Below are 22960 nucleotides of genomic sequence, written 5' to 3'. Positions count from 1 at the left end.
GGCACACATACCCACTTATTCAAATCACATTCTGCATTTAGGAACTGCATATTTCTTGTTACATTTATTCTGATGTATTTGGCTTATTATTTGCAATGATATTTTTATTATTTGTAATGACAATAGGAATACTTTCCCCTAAGTCACATTTTTGCTTATGGGTTTATCAAAGTTGCTTTACATATTTCATGACCAGTCACGCCTGAATCTTCTATTCTTTCTAATAGTACTTTTTCCTATCGATTCTCTTGGGTTTTTCAATTATGCAGCCACATCATCTATAAATAATGTTAATATTTCCCCTTCTTTTCCAATGTATATAATCATTATTTCACTCCTTTGTCTAATTTAATTATCTGTAGCATTTCTAGCAAATATTAAATAATAATGGGGAAACTAGGCACATCTGCCTTATTCCTGAGTTTACTGGAGATGCTTGAAGTGTTTCATTGCCAAGAATGGTGCCAGCAACTGGTTTAAGAAATATGTATAATTTTTCTTACAGTAGTATCTTCCTATTTTTTAACATATTTTTCTTCTTTGACCTGTACTCAATTGTACAAGAGATTTCATATTATTAAACATTCTTGCCTTCTTGAAATAAACCCCACTTGGTCATGGCATATTGTAGTATAGTGCTAGATTTTATTTACCATTTTGCATTAATATTCATAAGTGAGATGATTCATCATTTTCTATTTTGTGATATCTTTGTCAGATTTTGGAGTTAATATCATACTAGTTTGGGTTTATTTTTTTAAGAATTGGAATGCTCTATTTTCTATGCCTGAAACAATTTAAATTGCATAGGAATTACCTGTTCTTTGAAGGTTTGAAAACATTCATCCATGAAATTCTTTCATATTTTCGCATGCAAGGCCCTAACTTAACAACATAATTAATTCCTTCCATGATCATTGTTTTATTTAGTATATCTATATATTTTCAGTCAATTTTGGTTATTTGCTATTCTTTGGAAAATTTAGAAATGTGTTCCTGACTTTTTAAGTTGGCTACATATTGTGTAATATTGGTGTAAAAAAGTGGAAATTCAATATTTTTTCCAAAAAGGTTTTATAAAGGAGATATTCTTAAAAGTATGTTTCAAGGATGTTAATAGAATAATATAAAAAGAGGATCCATGATCAATATAACTGGGAAATGCTTTAAAACAAATTTTCTTTTCTATGGGACTTCTCAGAGTCCTTAATATTATTATGAGCATTTTCTTTTTAAACGAGGCATTGGGCATAATGTATACAACACTGTCCATACTTAACTGTGTAACCTTCCCCCCTCCCCCACTATTTTCTTCCAAAGAGAATCTCATGAGACTTCTGTTCTCTGGTCTCACTTTGGGAAAGAAGTCTAAAGAAATCCAAATAACAAGTTTATTATTGTAGAAATATTTTCAGGACCTATGAGACTAGAATGTTCTGGAACACAATCCCTTATAGAAAACACATAACAATACAATAAAAATATATAAAGTTCAATGGCTCAGAAAGACTCTAGTTTTTATTTGACTCAAACATTTTTCATGGTCATACCTTTGCTTGAAAAGCACTCTGAGAATTTCTGAAGACCTTAAATACTATGTAAAAGATGAAGCTGCAACTATTTGAATATTTTTAAATATTCAAATAAACTTAGCTTAAATAATGAGGGATTCTGCACAATTTTTATATATATTAACTAAAATATTTATTTAAGCAGGGGGTATTTTACATATCATAGATATTGGCCATAAAATCAAGGTTGTTTCCACAATGTTATGCTGTCTCCAACTTACAGATGAGGCAATGTCTTATTCTATCTAAGCAAAGCCTTTGTGTAACTCTTCAGGGACTTGATCTTTAGGAACAAGCCTATAATGACATCTGGAAAATTTTCAAAAAGCTGAAGAAAGAAAAGTAAGCGCTAATGTGTGACTGACTACACCTTGTCAATTACAGATGTATGTTCAAACCAGCACATGCTCAGAGACTGATTCTTCCTCCTTTTCTGAGACCTATCAAGGAAAACAGAATATGGGCCCCAATTTAAGAGCTATACTTAAGCAGTCAAGAAACAGAATGGATCGGTAAAGCATTCTTGCATTTGGAAATTTTAACATTATTTTTATAAAATTATTACAACCTCAGGCCTCATTAGCAATAAACAATCTTGAACTCCATTGCCTATAATTGCTTGAGGAAATTCACAGAGAGAAAACAAGACAGTATATACAGTTAAAGCAATCTGCCTCACATATAATGGCTCCTTTTATCATTTTGTTAAAAGTATCTAAATCAAAACAGTAAGTAAGCTTCTCCTGGAAATCTACAGAAGCATAAGAGTCTGGCAGTGGTTTGCTAGAGCTGGCTTGTATAGCTCTCAAGAGCCAATTGTGCACGTCCTTCCTAACTCTGCATTTGGTAATCCCACATTGTGGTAGGATGGGGAAGCATTTACATCATGAGAATTGACAAACTTTAAAATCAGAACTTTTTTCCCCAGAAAGTTGGTTACGAAACATTTACCAGCATAGTACTGTTAATTATCCAAAACATATTAATAATGTCAATATCAGTAACTGAATTATGCGGTTTGTGATAAATATGAAATATACAATAAACCATGAATTCACTCATTCTAAGAGTTTCAAAAAATTACATGTGCACACCATACATTTTATTAGTTTAACATACTGCAAATTCTACTACAATTGATACATATTGTAATCATGATAGATAATGTTATAGACTTGTTTCATTATTATTTATAAAACTTTGAAACAGATTCTAATATTTAACATAAATAGCTAGCTGTCTTTGGTGTGAAAACCAAATTTATCAAACGTTAGGACTTATGTGACTGGTTTGGCACATGTTTTTTATTTATTCTTTTTCCTTATGGTAATGAATTTGCACATCTCAATTTTTCCCAAGTTTCCCAGTGATCTAGTTCACAGAACTTAGACTTCAGAGTTTAGCACATTTGATTTATTATTTGATCTAGATGTTTATTTAGATATTTATAGGAGCTATAGATGATGTTTCTGTCAAGAAAATTAAAGTTTACAGAATTAAATATTATAATTATTCAAGATACTCACATTTCTGTACACTGATTTTAATTACAAATTTCAAAAAGGATAAAATGTGTTCTCTCGGTGCTATAATGATCTTTCTTTTGTGTAAAAACTTTCTTACAGATGTAATGGTAATATTAGTTATTTTGCACCATGTTAGAAAACTTTGGTAATCTGATATGCCTGTAAGTATCAAAAAGTGTCAAGGAAGATATTGTTATTTTTGAAATAGTGCCTGTTGAAATAATTTATCTACCTCTTTCTATACACACACACACACACACACACACACACACACACAATTTAGTTTTAAAAATCACATAATCTGAAGTTAATAATGTAAACTGAAAATACAGGAAGATAAATACATCAAACACACCAACAATGAGGGTAAGTATAGCTAAAAACTTTTGTTCTCATACTTGACCCTGCCCTTCCCAATAGCCAAAGAAAAAGGCAGAGAGAAGGCATGAAAGTTGTGTGTGCCTTACGATTGGAAAAATTAAAATTTTACTTTTTCCAGAGAGACAGTACTTTCTCCTGCTTAATTCATTTAATAAATTCATCCAATAAATATTGATTAATTGCCGACTACACGTTAGGCACTACACTGAAGCTGAGCATACAGAAATTAAGCAGCTGTGGAGGTGGATATAAAAATCAAATAAGTAGAAATAAGTATAATGTGTGCCTTGCTGTAATGGATGTAGAACACTGTGGGGCACCAAACGAGTGAGTAATATATTTAATCTAGGGGGGTGACCATAAAAGTTTTCACAGAGACTTTTCCCAGAAAGATTTTAAAATTAAATGTATCTTTGTATGACAGGCATTTCAAGTAGAGAGTGTCACAAGCAAAGGAACAAAAACCCATAACAGCAGGGCACATTCAGGGAACTTCCAGTACTTTCAGTTCTGTTGGAGTATAGAGTTTGGGGAGACGGAGAGAGATTGAAGGTCACGGCGCACAGAGAGTAACGGATAATAGGAGAAGAGAATTGGGGATATTGACAGTGTCTACTCTGAGAGAAAATAAGCCTAAACCATAGGCGGTAAAGAAGGGAGGCTAATAGGGCGAAAGAAGAGATTTCTAGACAGAGTTCTCCATGAGTGAGTTAGGAAACAGAGACAGTGGTGAGAATGTGATAGTATAAGTAGACTTTCAGAAGTAGAGAAATTCGAAATTCTTCCAGACTCAGAGAATTTCTGCGGAGTGGGATGACCCTGATAAAATAGGAGTGATGGAAACTGGAAATGAGGAGCTCAAGAAATTGAGAGTCTAAGATCTGGTTCAAATACCCAATTTAATGGTAGGAACTGGATAAAATAGGAACTGGGAAATAGGAAGCCATAACCTACCTACCTATGCTTCTTCTGACATTTAAAATATTGCAAATTATTTACTATTTAAATTCTTTAACTCCCCCCTCCCCCACCCCGTCCCAGGCATTTTTGCATAACAATGGTGCTGGAGGATGGTGTGCCTTATTTATCTTTTTACTTATCATTTATGACAAATTGTCACATCCCCTTGGGTGTACATACATGTATGTATGATGTGTGCATGTGTGTGTGTGTGTGTGTGTGTGTGTGTGTGTGTGTGGTGGCATGCTCCAGCTTGAGATATACAAAGTATGGATAGAAGAAAAAAGGGTGGCATTTGCAACCAGCAGTGTTCATTATTTTCCAGGAATGGGTTTAGATCCAATTATTATCACTGTTTTTCTGGTAAGGAAACTAAGACTTAGTAAGCTTAAATAAATCAATAAGAAGCAGAACTGTGACTCAAATCTATACTATCTGACAAAGCCTCCATTCTCCGTATTATACTGGGCTAATTAATTAATCAATTAAATAGGAATAACATCTACCTCATAGAGATAGATAAAAGATTAAAAGTAGAGATTCAAAGTGGTTGCGTTGTTAACTCCTTTTGCCTGGAAGTAAGATTTGTTTATGAATGTGTGCATGTGTTTATGTTTTTATGTAGTGATTTATTTCCCAGCCCATTCAGAAAAAACTCCATAAGTGTTCAATGAGTATGTAGTACATTGAACTACAATAACTGAATTTGATAATGCATAGGCACAAAAATAATTATATTCAGAAATATACACTTTCAAAAATATTTTATTCAAAAAACCAGCACTTTTTATGTATAGAGCAAAGTTCTAAGTAGATCATCTATGACTTCATTAACTAATTACTATTCATTTTAATATTATTAACATTAACATTACCAAAGAATCAATCAATATGAACAATAATGACCCTGAGCTTTTTTCATAAGAATTTTCTCTACTATTTACCTGGAGTATTACGGCTGACAATAAGTGGAATGAAGAGAGAATGTGAAAGTTGGGCTTGCTAATTGTTAGTGGATATTTCTACATCATGGAAGAAGAGTTATGGAAAAGGAGGAATACATTGTGCTGATAAAAATTATTCAATGTTTAACAAGATCTAATACAGCAAACAATGTCCGATCAATATCTCATTTTTTGCAGCATTCCAAAGTTAGACAATCAGGTTTCAACTGTATCTATTTTCTTTTAATTACATGAGTCTTTTAAAAATTCCTTTTAGGTTTTTTATCTAATGTAGTGGGCTACAAAGCCATTGTTTTTGTCTATGTAGAACAATTTCCCCACATTGCCCTTATTCTAGTAGCAGATAGGCTTTCCTGGTTAAAGAGATTGGACATGTAAGCCATGCCTGGCCAATCATGATCCCTAAACATTTTGGCTAACTGATAGCATAGTATACAAACAACAAGAAATTGCTTTATTTTCAAGTTTTTCATGAAGTTGGTAAGCCAGGAACACATGGCTCTGTGGCTACTTATGAACATCTTTATCAGCAGCATGAAAGAGGGTAGTTTCCGTTGAAAGAAAACAGGCCACCAAAGAGAGAAGCTGATTCTGGAGATGGAGAAAGAAAGACAGTTCAATGAAACTAAAACTATTGGTATTCACAGATCAAGCATTAATTGCAATCTACCCACTTATTAATGCCATGAAATCCTGAATTGTTTTCTGTTTCTTAGTATTCAAAAGGTCATGGCTAACACTACAGACTTAGATCAAAAGCTGGCTTCTAATTCCAACTAGTTGGACAATCTTGGGGAAATCACATTGTGGCTTATTTCTTTTCCCCCTGGTGAGACTCCTTACTTAATGATTGATATGAACTTAATCCCTTGGTCTTTGTTCTAATTTTCCATGATTCTATGACCTAAAGATACTATTAAATTAAAATGACTCTTTCACACTCTATCCTAGTTTTGCTCATATATCATTCCTTCTATAACCATTTCTCTGATTCCTACCCTGTATTAGTCTTACATAGTGGAACTGAAAGAGAAGAGAGTACAAAAAGAAAGTGTAACCAGTGGTATTTTGCAGGGTTTAATTTTTGATTTGGCACTGTTTTCATGAATTGTATGATCTACAATATGAACTGTAGATAAGTTACTTAAATGAAAATTATTCATTCTCTATGGAAATAATCCAAATATGTTTATGTTTATTACTAAATATTTTATGTTAGAACTTATAATCTAAACTTAAAACCATAATAAAGTCTATACTAATCAGATTTTATTCAGAAAAGTTTATTAGACACTTTGAAAAAATGAACAAGTACTTTACATATCACCCAAACTGGGTCTCTTTGGGTCTCATGCTTAGCGCTTTGCTCTGCACATTAAACACTCAATAAATGTTTGTAAATTAAATTAAATTAAAGGAGTTGCTTTTACTGCAGCTCACATGCCCTCCCATGATTAATGAATCATCACTAAGTGAGAAATTAATGAGTATGCTTTGTGCATCAGGAAAGAAAAAATGTGTTCTGTTTTAGAGAGGGACAAAATTTCACAGCAGGGGAAGAAGAGAAGCAACTCCAGGAATTAACAAGAAAGAAGCTTGCAATTATAGCTACTGACATGTGGATAAACTCAAAATAGGTACTAACATCACTACCTATGAACTGACATACACACTACTTCATATTAATCAAGACTTGACAAATCTCTTCCCCATCCAATTCGGAAAGAACAGAAGGCGGAAGAATCTACCCAGGAGAGCTTCAAACAGAAACAACTCCAAAGTTAAGATTTCTCATGGCTGCCTACATCTTTCTACCTATTTCCCATAATCAAAGAACCAGAACACACAGGGACGATCAGACAGTAAAACTAGGCAACCCGAATGAAAAGAGAAAGCCAGCGGGGATGGACCCCAAAACAGGAAAAGGGGGTAATTCTGAATCCACGTGTAGGTATGTTAGAGAATTGCAGCAAATACATAAATCTAAGCTGTCAGGCAGACAACTAGTATCTGGAAGATCCCTGTAGAGAGCAGCTGATCCTGAAGGTGGAGCATAATCATCAATGGGGAACAGCAACAGGCAATAAGAAGTCTGAATAAGCAAGCAAACAGGAAAGGATGCAAAGGCATGGAGGAGCCTGGGGTTAGGTAAAATTGGGCAAGATTCAGGGTTCAGGAGAGCAAGTCATGTAGAAAGTAAGTAGGAGACAGGGAAAGGTCACATTTTTGGTCAAAGGCTTGACAACACCACTTACTGCAACTGGGGCATAAGCAAGGGGCATCCTTTACAAAGGGATGGCCTGATGTTGAGTCAGCAAGTTATTGTCCCAAGGCCCATTAATATTTCTCAACTATGAACTGAATTGGTCTTGGGCCTGGACCAGCAGTAAATTGGTTGAGATAGCGTATGCCAAGTGTCAAACAGAAAAGAAACACTTCACTAACACCTTTTCCTTTTTAATTTTCTTTCAATTATTTTATTTTGGGGCCAGAAACAGAAAAATCACACAACTAAAATCCTCACTCTACCTCTGCAATGTATACTCAGTCCCATCACCATCTGAACACTGGGATTCTTAGCATAACACTTCTATTATTTGTTTTACTGCTACTGATAGCACTATGCTCTTATGAAATAGTATGTGCTGTGAACAGAGGTAATGCAAGGAAGAAATAAGCAAGAGAATCTTGCCAGGATTTCAGAATCCTGGCGAAGTAGAGGGGTGCCAGGGTGGCTCAGTGGGTTAAGCATCTGACTTTGGCTCAGGTCATGATCTCGCAGTTGGTGGGGTGGGTTTGAGCCCCGTGTTGGGCTCTGTGCTGACAGCTCAGAGCCTGAAGCCTCCTTCAGATTCTGTCTTCCTCTCTCTCTGCCCCTCCCCTGCTCATGCTCTCTCTCCCTCTCTCTCTGTCAAAAATAAACATTAAAAAAGTAAAAAAAAAAAAAAAAAAAGAATCCTGGCAAAGTAGCTTCAGGCCCTCTCAGTACATTTAAGGATCTCCACATGCAGGAAGGAGCCCACCATTACTTCTCATGAACTCCACAATGGCTGCTGAGTGTGGTTATTGGAAATGAAACACTGGTTTTCATTCAGAATTACTTGCTGATGTATATAGATAAGGAGAGTAAAAGAACTGATTAGAAAATTATACCAGTGTTTCCTTTATGACTATTCAATTCCAAAATTTTTGTATCAAAACCCTACTTCCCTCCCTCCCTTTTAGATCTGATAAAATATAACACTAAATAATTTCCTCTAGAATTCTGTAGTCACTTGATATCAGTACCCAATAAATACAAGTGGTTGCATTTTTTGGTTAAGAGATGTATGGGGGTGGACTATAGTTTTCAGATTTGACACTGACTAACATTGACATTGCAGTATAATGGCAATTAAGCATAATTCTGAAAAATAGAGAGAATAATGATCTACTGAAACAAATTCCTCCTACCCTTGTCAATTAATTCTAGTCTAACAAGTTTCTCCCTTGCTACAAAGTTATATCCACCCACAGTAATCTTCACATAGCTATAGAGTTTTCAGTATTTGAAAGTTTAGAAATCCATGTGAACTAGTTTTCTTCAAATATATTGGGATTTACTTATCCTTTCTAGTAAGATGCAGTCACCAAAATATTTTTAAAAGCTATCTTTATTCTTTACTGACTAGGAACTTGATTTGGTTAAAATTATTATGACATATGTTAATTTTATGCCCCTCAACTAAAAATGATACAGAAATTTAAATCTATACTTTTTTAAAAATACAGACTTGATATGTGATGAAAGAAAACTTATTAAATTTTACATCAAAATAACTGCTAAAAAGAAACTATGAACACATTTAATATAGGACGTTGTAACAATTAGTGTTCACTCCTGCCAACAGGTTATTTTCTCCATTTATGATTTTAGGTTTTACAATGTAATCATCAGGCCAGTAATAGCTAATCATGGCATAAAATAAAGTTAAAATGTTTTCCCAGTCTTATAAACATTTGCGCTCCTAGACTTTTCACTAGTCGAAAGCAAGGAGACAGCCTGTTAGGTAGCTGAATATGGAGTATATTGGAATTGCGCCATATGCTGTTTCAAAGAAACATCTGACTTAGCTAAGAACATGCTTTTGATTTATTAGTTGACTTCTGTGCAGACATATGTGATTTCTTGATTCTTTTATTCGTGTCACACTTTTGATGCAATCAACCCTCATGTTCTCTTCTTCTTTTCTTCAATTTCTGGGAGAAAATACATCAATCACTGAGGAAATGTGGTAGGGTAAGAGCCCTTTTTCTAATACAATTTTCCTTTTTTTATCCTGCTGTTTTAAAAAATATGTTTTTGAAAGAGAAAATAAATGAGGTGATTTAGTGGTGATTTTCCTCTCTGCACATTTTCAAATTTGGCCTGCCTTGATTTGTCAATTTTGATATTGGAAATTGATAGAAAATGATAAAATTCCTCTTATTTTTATACTAATTTGTCCCTAAAAGAAGAAAAAAAAAACAGTTATAGTTTGTCATCTCTTCCAGTACCTAGAATTCTAAAATAAAAATGGGGTTTTAAAGACCAGACAGGCAACTGGTACATGCCTCAGATGCAGTGGCAAGCCCACTGCTAAAGGTAAAGGAAGTGCATTTTATTATCACTTAGCACTTATTGAGAACATACTAGATGCTGAGGAATACCAATACCCTTTACCTGGATTATCACAAGTAATGTTCCCCACAGTTCATAATTCAAGTATCGGCCTTTGCCCCATTTTGCAGTTCAAGTAACAGAGTCTCAGGACTTCTAAGTTACTGTCCAAGGTCACACTGCTGCACATTCAAACAGAGGTCATCTGACTTCATGGCTTGCAATACTAAATTGCCCTCTTTCTTATCAACTTTAAAGCATGGTAAAGCACCTAGACTCTCTTAGCTTTTGTTTTCTATTCTATTCTCTAAAGCATGAGTGATATCCCACCCCTTCAGACATTTGGGAAGAATAAGTTGATTAAAACAAAAAATGCGTGAAGAGTTGAAAACAGTAAGGCATAGACTTCTATGGATGTGAGGAAACCATAAAGACTCTTTGGAGAGATTACATTGTCTTAAGTCATCTGCCCAGATAATCTTACAACTAAGAACCTTTGCTGAATCACACAACTATTTTAGAATCGGGGCTCGAACCCAACTGCGCAACCAACTATACACTTTTCCCAACCATCTTGAAATGGAACCTGATAATTTCTGCACCTTAAATACTGGTCTGAGCAGTCATTTGATATAATAGGAAAACAAACCCACTGAATTGAAAGGATGGAACAAACTGTTACCATCACTAAAACTACTGAGGGCTAACCTTCATGCTAAGTGGTGAGGTGAAATACAGGCATGGTTTCAGGGATTCTACAAATGGACCAGACCAATGGATGAGAGGGGGACAAAGTACTAAAATACATGTAATTATTCCCATTCTCCCACTTTCTGAGAAGGAAAGATACTCTGGCTACTGGTTTGGCTTATTCCAACTGAGGTGGTTGTTGGTCACCAGTTACCTGTGTGGCTAAAGCAAATGGTCAATTTTCAGTCTACATCTGGCTTAACTTTTCAACAACCCTGAGAACAATTGCTATTTTCCACTTGGCATCCCTTTTCTTGCTTTCTCTCCTCCCTAACGGTTTCTCCTTCTCATTCCCCCCAACTGGATCTTCCTCTTCTCTCTGATACTTAAATGTTGGAGTGTCTCAAGGCCAGTCCTTTCTCTCCTTTTCTATGCATTGTGGCAGAAACAAAAATAACAACAAAAATATGAGTGAGTTTCTAGCAGAGAAAAGCTAAGGCAAATAGGCAAAAGTGAGGAGTTGGCCTAGATATCTGGCTTGTTTGCTGACATTTTGAAAATGCATGAGAGGAAAAATAAAGATATGGAACCCAACAATGGCTGAATGTCCAATTAACAGGATTGTGTGCAACATGGTACTTCTAACACACAAAATGATCTAGTAATGATATTGCAAGGAGGAGGTAAAGACCAAAAGGAGCCCAAGAACTAGAAAAATGAAAAACTGAGCAAACAGAATGAGGGTCCGTATGGGATCATGTGAGCAAATGCTATGTGGCAGAATGAAGTAAAATCTTTAAGTTGGTCAAAATGGCTCAGAGAAAGACATCTAAAGAAGTAGCTCTCCCCTAGAAGAATGTACACCTAAGTTACCAGCAATTAAGTCTAGAGAAAGAGACATGTCTCAAAAGAGTCATGGGTGTGACTATTGGCCAAGAGAGCTAACCAGAATTAAAGATGCAAAGCTATGTTTTTGTGAGAGTCATACTGTCTGCAGCCTGGACTACAAGAGGATTGTGACCATTTGTTACTTAATGTATCCACTGGTCTCCTAACATTCAGAAGCGGGAAGCAGAGGCTGAAAAAATTACTCAGTCCCCAGAGAAAGCATAGTTTCTAAAGCCTTCCTCAGGTGTAGTCAAGGAAGATGACACAGATGGAAGGGGACAGAACTAAGGATCACGGAAAACAGTAGAAAACCGGAAAGTAATCAAAGAACATTTCTGCATACCTAGGGTAGAGGGTTATGTAAGTCTAGGTCCTCCAGATGCCAAGACAGGATTAAACATGGAACAATTTTATTAGGGAAAAATCCTATGTAAAAAGGGACGGAGCCAGATGTAGCTGAGAGAGCCATCAGACCATGATACAAGTCTGTCCGTGACTGAAGGGGAGAAAGGGAGAACACCGGGAAGCATTCTCGACTGCTGTGCAGTTGAAGCAAAGTCTAACAAAGCCACAAGGATACTACCAAGTCAACCCACTCATAATTCAAATTCGGGCTTTTTCTTCCTCCTTCCATACATAAATATTGTCAATTGTTCCATATGAATGTGAACTGTTTCTGGTCCTCTTTTATCAATGGAATGGAAAATAATGCATTTTACAAGGCAGCACCCATATCTTTATCCCTGAGGCCTTATTGAAATACTTTAGCAATAATACGATATCTAGCACAGCAGATTCAATTGGGGTTACTACTTGGTTAGACCTACAGTAGTTTATAGCTATTTTCCTGCATCCATCTGGTCTCTGCAGGGGCCAGACTGGGCAAATAACTTGATATATAATAGAGACCACCACCCTTCATCATTTAGGTCTTAAATAGTGACACTAATCTCCACCATCCCCCCTGGGATAAAATACTGTTTTGATTTTCTATCTTGGCTGGGGGTTAGTGGGGATTAGTTTTCGAGGTTTCCATTTGGTCTTCTTCGTTATAATATTACTTACTCCATAGGCCAAGGACCCACTGTGGCAGTTAATCCTATTCCAAGTATGTATCAATTCTGATTATGTTCTCAGGACTGGGGAAATGACCACTGGGTGGGTTCATGGAACAAGTGGACACATTGTGAGCTGGATTTTAGTCAGGACTTTATTCACTACCTGGTCTCTATAGCCCCACTCCAACAGGAGGCCAGGAGGACATGTTGGTCTCTGGTTATCAATGTCAATTCAGAGTTGAGTCCAGTAGTCCTCCTAACTCTTGTTATTCTCCTTTCCCCAGTGTACTCTTACCCAGATAAATGACTGTAAGTCTCCTTGGGGAAGGACAGGAGAATTGTCATGGTATATACTTACTATGGGGTTGAAGAGCCCATCCTCTTAGGAACCAAGACACTTGTTTAGTCAGTGAGTTCCAGATCTGAAAACTGACTATCCCTGAGAACTGAGCAAGGGATCTTGGTTTCTTATTGTGCAGGACTCTTTTCAGCCTCTTGTTTCTCTATCATTTTCTTTTCTCACTCCCCCTCCTCTCTCTTTCTTTCTCCCACTCCCTCTTCTGTTCTCCCTTTCTTTCTCACGTATTGATGTTAGGCAGAACTATTATTTGCCCCACTATTATTTGTGGGGACACATGCTTTATTTACCATCTCGGCAACTCCCAGTGACCTTGCTAGATTTTAAAATAATTGTGGCCCCTGGCTTCTGGTGGTTAAGCACTACCACCTGGCCTCTACCACTGATGGGCCCCACAGGACATCAATTCACGAAATGAGCACAGCTCTTTGACCCCTACCATCGTCACTGGCCTACATCTCTCTCACCAGCACATTCCTGATGACTTTGGTGAGTGATCTGTCCTCTCTAGTGTTTCATGGAACATAATCTCATTGTAGATTTTTTGGCCTTACATAATATATCCACTCCAGCATGCCCACTTTTCTCAAGCATTTTTGCCCTCTCTCTACCACCTGCTGGGCCAACTCAGGTATTCCTAACTTACTGAGAGTTGGCCATTATTTTTCCAGGTTTCTAAGAGCCACCACAGGAGCACATTGTCCCATGTTCGGGTCTTTGCTATGGTGGTCACCCTTATTTCCCAAGAAAGTGTTCCCAAGTTAATATATCCTGATGTATTCAGACTTACACTCTGGCCCCTTGACCAAGTACTCTTAAAAAATCCCATCCCTAGTTATTGGTCTGACAGCCAGGAGAGGTGAGGAGGGTAATGTGAACAGGGCACCAGTTGCCCTGTAGGGAGAGGCTTCTGCAGCATCATCCAGCACAGCTGAAGTGCCAGTCCTTTCTACAGAAGGGAAGGGTGGTCACTCCACATATCTAGAGGGTCTGGAGGGATTATAGAGTGAACATCCTCAGATCTCTATACCACTTCTTAGGATCCCTGTTTTCCCTACTAGGCCGCTGACTTTCCCATAACAGATCTACCTTGGCTGAGCATTCAACGTCCCTACGCTTCTGCAAATCTCACAATTAGTTCTGCTCCCTGCCATTTGACTGTCCTTGCCTTTCAATATGCGAAAACCACCCAGCTTCCTAGTTTTCACACTTAGTCATTAACCATCCATTAATGGGAGGCAAACTTCCATTATCTTTTTCCACTGCCTCATTTTAATATAGCAGGTAGCCAGCCAACTCCACTGTCTTTGTAGGTATGGTTGCCTGTTTTGGTCACCTGTGGCCATACCTAACTCTTTTGGCCAATGACTTCTGTCTTTAGTACAATGTTTGAGATGTTTGTGGTTGACTGGAAAAATAATTTCAGTTCAGTCCAGCTTCAATCTATGTGACCTGTGCAGAGCCTTGCACTCAGAAGGGCTCTGCTCTTTGCATCATGAAATTCTCAATGATTTCATATCGGAACTTGTGTTTTGTAAGTAAAGTCCGGTGAGACAATGGTACATATATGTGAGCAGAGGAGATAAAGCAAATGCATGTCACCCTGTTTTCTTTCCTCCCTCCCAATTTAGATGTATGCTCATAAGGTCCACGAGCACAGGATTCCACTGTACTCACAATAAGTTAAAGTTTAGAGAGGCTCAAATTAAGTTCACAGTAAGTATGTTATGTCTACAACTGAGTAAGCAAGGACACCAATAGCCGCAAGTGGCTATGCTTTCTGTTCAAACCAGAATTGCTTCAAACACAGAAAGAAAACAATGGTGTTTTAAGAAATGTGAACAACCAAGAAACTTTATATTCTTTCTTACTCATATCAGTTTCCTGTATTAGTAAACTATTTTACATTTAAAATTATGACAGAGAAGGAAAGGAAAAACAGGACAACCCATATTCCCTTCTCTTTTTAGTCCTTCCTTAATCTCCAGGGAGCCAGAGGTGGAAAGTGTTGGTAAAATGTGTGTGTATCAAGAAGTAAAATAAAAACAGTTGAGTTAGTTTTGTGTATTTTTCACTGTTCTGATAAGGAAAAAAGAAGATGTTCAAATACAAGCTAAAAAAAAAAGATATTCAAGTACAATTTTGGTGATTCCACATACAAATCAAATGTTCTTATATTTGCTTTAAAAGAGATATTGCACAATACAGAGATGAATGGCAAAATTCATGCTAGTATTTTAAACTTTTAATTTTCTTTTACTTAGAACACTGAATGGCAAATTAAAAAATACCATGACAAGAGAGACCATGAAGGAAAGGTAAAAGGCTTCATATTTTAGTAGCTTTAATGATACTTTTTTCCTTACTTTTTTAATAAGAGGCTCCAAATTTTCATTCTGAAGTGACTTCTGCAAATTATGTAGCCAGCCCTGGCCAGCAGCTAGTTATTTGACTTCTCCCTACCTCACTTATTTATTATTGACTGATTAAGTGAAAAACAGGTTGTGGCTGCTCAGGTCCCAGAATGCGGCTCCAGGCCTCAAAATGAGGGGAACTGATGTGCAGGCTGATTTGTTGGGAGGAAGCATGTCATAGTAATTAAGAACGCACATGCCAGAGCTGAGAAAGGAAGTGCAAATTCTGACCTATTGCCTTTATGATCTGGGGCAATTTACTTATCTGTCTGTGCCTCATTATTTTTATCTGTAAAATGGGATGATGATTATAATAATGCCTACTACATACAGTTATGAATATTAAGTGAGCTAATATAGGTAAAACACTTAGAATACTGTCTGGCAGATAATTGGTACTACATAAATATTAGTCATTATTTCACAAAATAGAGGGAAATAGCCTAACCTTAAGCAGAACTATGAGCCGTCTATACTTTATTATAAATTAGTACTGTATTATATACGTTAACATTATTTTTAAAAATTACACATTAGAAACATTTTCCTTCATTAATGCTACTTACACATACATGGATATGGTATAAGATTTTGATAGGTGAGCATAAATCCATGATGATTACCCCAAAATGTATCTGGTCATCTTAAGCTTATGAGCAGTGCTCAGACACTGCTTCAGGTAGCCAGTCTATAGATAACCAGATGTGTTACTGCTGCATTGTGTCTAAGCTACAATTACTTGGGGATGAGGAGAAATTTATGACATTTTAAGTTAAATGTTTATTTGGTAATTCACTAACCACACAGAAAAAAATAACTCACAACAAAGCTAGCTGAAACACACTGGCCTTGATGTATCCTAGAGACTCCCCAATGTTTGGATGTTCCAGCACACACGGATCATATATTATATTGAAGTAACACAACTTGGAAGGTTCAGTACTACAGAGAATAGAGCCTGAATTTAGCTAGAACTGGGAAGTAATGTTTGTAATTAGAGAGACCTAAGTTCTCATTTCTCTAAACAGCTATGAAACTCTTCCATGTTCCAAATCCCTTTGGAAATATGTGAATGTAAGAAGGAAATAAGTGCCCAGCCTCAATAATTAAAAATACCACTGCAACATTTATCTTAAAAGAGAGAGTTGCATGCTGGGAAAAGAAACATTTCAACCTGATTACTAAGTAAAATAATCTTTAACAAAGTATTCACACAATTATTTTATTTAAAAAAAAACAAAGCATGCATTTTCCCTTTTAATTCCATTCTCCTGCAAAATGTGCCAGACATTTTGATTCTTTTGCTGTTGTTCATATTTTTATTTCTTTGTGCTTTTCTCCTCTCCTAGTATACAAGCTACCCATGGGCAAGCACTTTCTCTTCAGTGTTTAAAACCTTCCAAAGTGATTAATATTCCATCAGATAAGCTGTAAAATTCTCATTTCATTATCATTGAATAAGTGAATTTTAAGATTTTCTAACAAAGATAATTTTAAAATGACAGAATTTGAAAGGAGTAAATACAGAAATCATAGATTTTATGCTATCTTTCTGTAATAATGGCTGAAAAGAACACTTTGAAGTTATTAAATCTCTGTAACTTGAATATTATAAAACAAAACACTTAAAAATGGTATAGCAATAGCAGGCCTAACTCGCTTGCCAATTCTCAGGGCTACTTTTCTCCTCAGAAGTTTGTGGAATCAAAGTGGATTAAAGCTGGGTTTCTATAACTCTGGATAATGTCAAAGCCTACCTAAGCACACCACCCTTTGACATTCACTCACCTCGGTATCTGGGTCTAATCCAAAGTGTCTAGAGGCATGTGGCAGCTGACGTTTAGAATGGCATACAAATTAGAACTAGAAAGGTTCTCAAAATTTATCCAGCCCATGCTTTTCATTTTCACATGTGGTACCGAGGCCCTTGGGAGTTCTATCATTTTCCCAAGGGCATTCAGCTCAAGAGTGAAGGTGGATACAAGAGATCAAGTCTCCTTAACTCCAGGCCAGCTCTTTTAACCTGACAGCACTGCCTTATCCAACTTTCAGGGGATTTCTGTGACCCAGAGATAATCAGGAGCAATGTTTAGTTATTAGATCCTTCTAAAATGAGTCACGGGAGAAACAATGCACAAGTTCAGAAACCCAAGAGAATCAGGACCTCTGGATGCTTCCCAGACTGTTTAGAAATCATGTGGAAATCCCCATGCACCTATATAAATCTTCATTCTACTTCCTACATTTTTGAGGTATATAAGAATATTGACTGCAGACTGGTCCCGAACCTCTAATGTAAAGAGTGAACAGTTCTTGTTTGGAACACCTTATCATGGTTTCCAAGGCTTCTTTTTGAAGAAGTTCCCTGACTCTAAGAGTCACTGAAATCCTCCAGGGTTGGGAGTTGGGCTGGGGATAGACGATATACTAGATGCTGAGGTTGCAGAGTTTAATGGTGTCAGATTGAATTATTGCCATATTTTTTTCTTTCACTGACTTCCTCTGTTATAGGAGTAAGATATACAGTACAAATACTCAAATAGATGAAGAAAAGGGAGAGATTTTACAAGGAAATGACATCAAGCTTATTCCTCTAGGGCTGGTATAGAATTTGTCTGCCTGAGAGGTAGAGGGAGTATCCTCTCCTAAATTATGAGATCAAAAATAACAAGAGGAGCCAAATTGGGACTAGGCTAAGAATTTAGGACTTAGCCTCTCTTATGGATGTAATTATGTTATTGCAGAAAATTTGCAGACATAGAAAAGATGGCTTCAAAAAATACACGGAGCAGCATAGAGGCCTCCATGTTTAAGTGTAGAACTGGCTTGAAACTGCAGGCATACAGAACTGTCCTTCCGAATCCTAATCCATTAAAACAAAAAGAAATCTTAGAGGACATGTCAAACAGATGAGAGATTAAGAAACTGAGACTCATGACAGTTAAGAGACCATCCAAAGGTCACACAACTGTCAGAGACAAATCAAAGCCAGGTCTCTCTATGCTTTTCATATTTGCAATCACCTGCTTAATACTGTTGTGAAGCAGAAGTTCAACCCCAAAATTTAAGAATCAAAATGTAATCTTCTTGAATCTATGGATTGGAGAGTTCTGAGACATGTCAAGGACACCAAGAGACTATGTGGAAAGAGAACACATATTTTCCTTTTGTCATTATTCAATGAGCAGTCCGTTCCTCCATGGCCACTGCTTTTGGCTAGGTATGAGCTATGGAAACATTTTTCCTGGATTCATCTATTCCCTGGAAAGGAAACTCAATCTGGCTTAAGAGAAAAAGTTTCTCTCCAAGTAATGATAAATTGTCTAAATTGAAAGCTCACACTATAAACAAATTTGAACAGTACAGACATCTCACAAAATTAAATTTCCATCTAGTGAACTTGAATGATGTTTTGAGAAAAAGAGAGAATAATATTTTCAGCCGTGTTTTATATGACTTTCTTCCATAGTACTGTTTTTAAGGTCCACTCCCAGGTAATTGAAAACACAATCATAATGACCCTTTTTTTTTTTTTATTTCTATGTGCTCTATTTTTAGTGAAATACTTAACGTGCTTTGAATGTAACCACTAACAGTTTTATTTTTACAAGGGAATAAAAAGGTTTGCAAATGTTGATATTCATGCAGTTTTACTGAAACCAAATACAAACTGAACACATATTTGAATGTGTTAAGAAATTTAATCACCCAAAATGTTCTGTGTGCATTCCTATTTTTTTTTTTCATTTCATTGGAACTAAATTTCCTTTTTTCATACAATCCAATCAGATTCCCCGGATTTCAAACTCAACAGTATATTATCTCTATAATAGTTCGGTTGTATAGTTTAAACTAAAGTGTAGTTGATTTCAACTACTAATCAAAAACCTAAAGAATCATTTTTTTTACAGAAAATATTCATAATCTTTTACATAACTGTAAGCAGGCTCCAAATTACCTTTCTAATTTATCTCCCACTACTCCTCATCCTGCCTCAGCTCTAGACACTCTGGTGGTGTTTTCTCATCTGTCTCATGCTTTTCCACCTCTTTTGCTCAACTGATATACTCCTTCCTCTAACAGCCACAAGCCTAAATCCTACCCAGCCTACAGGAGTCAGATCAGATGGCTCCCCAGCAGCCTAGTGTTTCCTAGCACCCTGATCAGGATTAACCTCACTGCTGATAAGCCCTTGGAGCCCTTCCCTCTCTTCCTGCTACATCCATAGCCTTTTGCCTTATAACACAGATCTTGAAGGAATAATTTATAAACAGTCCCTGACTCACAACAGTTCAAACTTACAAGTTTTGACTTCATGATGGTGGGACAGCATTAGACATTCAGTAGAAACCATAGTTCGAATTTTGAATTTGGATGTTTCCCTGGGCTGGTGACCTAAAGTACAATCCTCTTTCATGAAGCTGGGCAGCAGCAGTGAGTCACAGCTCCCAGTCAGTCAGGGAATCACGAGGGTAAACAGTCAACACATCTGTGACCATTCTACACCCACCCAACCATTCTGTTGTTCACTTTCAATACAGTATTCAATAAATTATATGAGATATCCATACTTCATTTTAAATTTTTTGTTTACATTTATTTATTTTTGAGAGACAGAGAGAGAGAGAGCACGAGTAGGGGAGGGGCAGAGAGAGAGAGGGAGACACAGAATCTGAAGCAGGTTCCAGGCTCCGAGCTGTCAGCACAGAGCCCGATGCGGGGCTCAAACCCACCAACCGCGAGACCATGACCTGAGCCGAAGTCGGAGGCTTAATTGACTGAGCCACCCAGGCGCCTCCATCCTTCATTATAAAACAGACTTTGTGTTGGATGATTTTGCCTAACTGTGGGCTGGACACATTTAAGGCAGGCTAGGCAAAGCTATGATGTTTGGTAGGTTACATGTATTAAATGCATCTTTGACTTAGGATAATTGAAACTTACAATGTTTTTATCAGGACAGATCTCTATTGGAAGTTGAGGATCTGTAGTACCATGGTTAAGAGTGAAAATTCTAGAGTCATATGACCTGGGTTCACATTCTACCAAAATGTTAACTGGGGATCTTGGGGTGTCCTTGAACCCCTCCATGATCCAATCTCATTAGTTATAAAATGAGATAATCATAGTACCTATCTCATAGAGTTGATGTAATAATGTAAGAAGACATACAAAAAATTATTTTAGGCACACTAGATGTGCCTAACATCTAGTGAGTACTCAATAAATGTAAGTTACTACCAATATTCTAACTGTAATGTTATCATCATCATTATTTGTGGTAAAAAGAGCTTTCATTAACAACAGGGAGACCTACAAAGTTACCTTATCATGTCAATTCTTTTTTCCGCATCTGTACTAAAACAGTATTAATATCTTAGTACAGTTATGTATTGATGCATAACAAATTACCCCAAAACGTAATGGCTTAAAGAAATATTTCTTATCACATATGTTCCCCAGGTCAGGAATCTGGGGATGGTGTAGCAGTGCTCTCTGGCTCGGGCCCATCGCACCAGCCTGCAATCAAAGTGTTCACTGGGGTTGCTGTCATCTCCAGGCTCAATTAAAGAAGGTCCACTTCTAAATTTATGCTCTGGTTCTTAGTAGAATTCAGTTACTCACATGCTATTGGACCAAAGGCCTTGGTTACTTCCTGCCTATTGGCTGGAGGGCACCCTTGGTTCCTCGACATGTTAGCCTCACTATCAGGCAATATACCACACTGTAGCTTTGTTCATCAAAACAAGCTGGTGAAAGGGAAACAGCCTATAAGCAAGACAGAACTCACTGCTCTGTAACCTAATCCCCAAAATAATATCTTATTGCCATCGTCCTGCTCCATTTATTGAGAGCTCTCATTTATTGAGAGTCCACAGGTCCAGCCCACATTCAAAGAAACAGATTACCCAAGGTCATGAATGCTAGTGGTGGGGATCATCGAGGGTCATCTTAAGGCTGCCTACCATATGTTATAAAGTTACTGTGGAAATTAAATGGGACTAATGTATCTGAAATGCATTATAGAGTGCTTAGCCTCTAGCAGATATTCAAATATATGAGTTTACTTACTAAATAAAAGTCCTTGAAAACAAGGACATTGATCAGTGATACCGCAGTACCTTAAAACTCTGCTAAGCAGATATGGCTCTCACCAACCACTGAGGAATAAATGATAAATGATACCAACACAACTGCTCACATTTTAGTTAATACTGTCTCCGTTTTCAGAAAGTACAACCTATATACCCTTTAGCAGTAATTCATTTTACAGTACAAGGGTATGGTAGGCAGAATAATGGTCCCCTAAAAATGCCTTTACCTGAACCCCTGCCCCCAGAACCTGTGAATAAATTACATGGCAAAACATAGGTCTTTGCAAATGTAATTAACTTAAAGACCTTGAGATGGGAGACTGCCCCAGATTATCCATGTGGACCTAATTCTTACCACAGAAATCCTTAAAAGCAGAGAGACTTCCCTGTCTGCAGTCAGAGAAAGAGGTTCGACTGCAGATTGGTCAGAGATACAACACTGGTGGCTTTGAAGATGGAGAAAAAGGACCACTAGCTAATGAATGAGGACATTCCCTTACTAGCTGGAAAAGACAAGAAAAAGACTCTCTATCTGAGAGTCTCAAGAAAGGAATGCAGTTCTGCTGACAACTTGATCTTAGCCTGGTGAGATTAGTGTTGGATTTTGGATCTACTGAACCATAAGATAATAAATGTATATTATTTTAAGGCATGAGTTTGTGATAGTTTGTTACATTATAGCAGGTCATAGAAAAATAATACAAAGAGAAAATATGTGAAGTATTCATGAGAGGAATCATACACAGTGATCTCTAAATGGTTAATGAATATATATGGTCATTCTATAAGGTAAGATATTAAAAATCATTGAAAGTTAGAAAATCTCTAAACATCACAATCAGAAAACTCTGGGCTACATTTTTTTAAATCACTGTATTATAAAGAGATTAGCTATTATCAAAAGCAGTGAGAATATAAACTATGGTATTTATTCTGAAAACATTTCTAGAATATTTACTATGTGGTAGACACTATTATAGACACTTTAGAAACATTAAATCATTGATCTTCTAACCCCAAGAGATGGTTACTATCGCCATCCCTGTTTTACCAAGAAGATACAGGGTTCACTAGATGCCCAAGAGTATATAGGGAGTAAGTGGTAGAGCCACAAATCAAAGCTAGGGACTCTGGCTCCAGAGTCCATGTTTTAACCACCAGTTATGTTTCTTCTAAAATCATAACCTTATATATTCCCAGTAAGTTGCTTTATACGCTGTTTTAGGCTTAGGCAGAATTTTTCAATTGTATGTTTTCTGAATTCTTTTCCCTTTGTATCCATTCAACAATTACTAACCACCTCCTCTAAAGAAATAGATAAAACAATGAGCCTCCCCTTCAAGAACTCACAGTTTAGTGACAAGAGACAGACATGTAAATAGATAATGACAAAATAATATAATATATCCATTCAA

At 36.7% G+C, this 22960-nt stretch overlaps 1 long non-coding RNA gene across 1 annotated transcript in view; it reads right to left on the bottom strand.

Moving 5' to 3' along the window:
• The window catches only part of LOC132664208 (uncharacterized), a 405502-nt gene that overhangs the window by 378186 nt on the left and 4356 nt on the right, over positions 1 to 22960 (bottom strand). The window lies entirely within an intron of this gene.

This window comes from Panthera onca, chromosome F2 (genome assembly GCF_046562875.1).
Source record: "Panthera onca isolate mPanOnc1 chromosome F2, mPanOnc1 haplotype 2, whole genome shotgun sequence".
Classification (NCBI taxonomy): domain Eukaryota; kingdom Metazoa; phylum Chordata; class Mammalia; order Carnivora; family Felidae; genus Panthera; species Panthera onca.
Note: the sequence above shows the minus strand (reverse complement) of the source record. Positions and strands in the feature narration are given on the sequence as shown.